The sequence below is a fragment of the Heteronotia binoei genome, chromosome 21 (assembly GCF_032191835.1).
Source record: "Heteronotia binoei isolate CCM8104 ecotype False Entrance Well chromosome 21, APGP_CSIRO_Hbin_v1, whole genome shotgun sequence".
Lineage (NCBI taxonomy): Eukaryota > Metazoa > Chordata > Lepidosauria > Squamata > Gekkonidae > Heteronotia > Heteronotia binoei.
Window position 1 is genome coordinate 91,283,557 of NC_083243.1, and position 1,792 is coordinate 91,285,348.

Consider the following 1,792-nt stretch of genomic DNA (forward strand, 5'->3'; position numbering starts at 1 on the left):
ATAAACCAACATGGGAAAGAAATGGATACGGGGAAGAATTTGCTGGTGGGAGAAAGTACTGTAATAGGCTATCTCATATAGAGAATTAAGGAAAAAACAAATATTATAATTTCTAATCCTTTCTAATTGTAATTCAGTTTCTAATTTGTAATTCAGCAATTTCCTGTTTTAGTCTGTTTTTGAAATTCCGCTGTTATAAAATAGCTACCTTGAGGTCCTCCACTGAGTGCCCTGGGAGGCAGAAATGTTCTATAGGTTTCTCCATTTTGTGATTCTTTATGTCAGGTTTGTGTCCATTAATCCTTCGGTGTGGGGTTTGACCTGTTTGTCTTATGTAGAGAACTGAAGGCATTGTTGGCATTTAATGACATATACAATGTTAGAAAATGAGCATGTGAATAAGCCTAAGATAGTATAGTTGATGTTGTTAGGTCCTATGACTGTTGTCTGCGTGTATGTGGCAGCAAAGTTGCATCTGGGTTTGTTGCAAGCTCTGATATCAGTGCCCATATTCAAATTAGTTGTTGTATTATTGTGGGTGAGGAGTTGTTTGAGACTGGGGCTGCTGTCTGTGTACATGAAAAGGTTTGTCTACCAGTACTCGTGAAAGAGAATTGTCATTATCCAGTAGAGGTTGTTAAGTTGCTGATGATGCATTGAACTGTTTTCATTTGAGAGCAGTATGTGACCACTAGTGGTGTTCTGTTATTGTCTCTTTTAGGTCTGTTCAGGGAATATTTTTATAAAGGGAATCGGATTGCAGATAATGTTTGTGACATTTAGAAAGTGTTTACTGCTTTGTTCATTGTATATGTTGGGCTGGATCCATCCAACATTCCCTATCCATTTTACCTAATTATCCTTCTTACTATGCCCCTGTTCCACATCGTTTTTTCCATGCAGGTGCTATGATCCCCAGCATGGGCTTTTTGGTGGTCCATGGGGAGACCCTTGTCCTTTTCTCACCAACAGATAAATTGGTTGGATCCAACCTACCATTATATTGTTTTTTTCTCTAATGTTGCTACCCATTTTTGTATTGTTTGTTGTATGTATTAAACTATTCTATACCATTTTTAGAGCTGTGCTCTCTAATTTTCATAATCCAGTTTTATTCCACTTCTGGTTGTACCTATTATACTTAGGGTTGCCAATCCCCAGATAGGGGCAGGGGATCCCCTGGTTTGGAGACCCTCCCCCCGCTTCAGGGTCAATAGGAAGTGGAGGGAGGGTAGGGAAATGTCTGCTGGCCACTCCATTATTCCCTATGGAGACTGATTCCCATAGGAAACAATGGAGAATTGATCCACAGGTATCTGGGGCTCTGGGGGCGCTGTTCTTTGAGGTAGAGGCACCACATTTTCAGTATAGCATCCAGTGCCTCTCCCCAAGATACTCCCCAAATTTCAAAAATATTGGACTAGGGGGTTCAATACTATGAGCCCCAAAAGAAGGTGCCCCTATCCTTCATTATTTCCTATGGAAGGAAGGGAATTAAAAAGGGGTGCAGTCCCTTTAAATGTGATGGCCAGAACTCCCTTTGGAGTTCTATTAGACTTGTGCCCTGGCTCCACCCTCAATGTCTCCTGGCTCCACCCCCAAAGTCCCCAGATATTTACTGAATTGTACTTGGCAACCCTAATTATACTGTCTATTGCATTGTTTTTAGCTGTGTAATCTGCCTTGAGTCTCAGCAAGAAACATGGACTATAAATTAAGTAAGTAGTGTTTTATGATTGTGTTTGTATCTTGGCCTTAACTGTGTGGTGGAAAATTTCTCCAAATCTCTTAA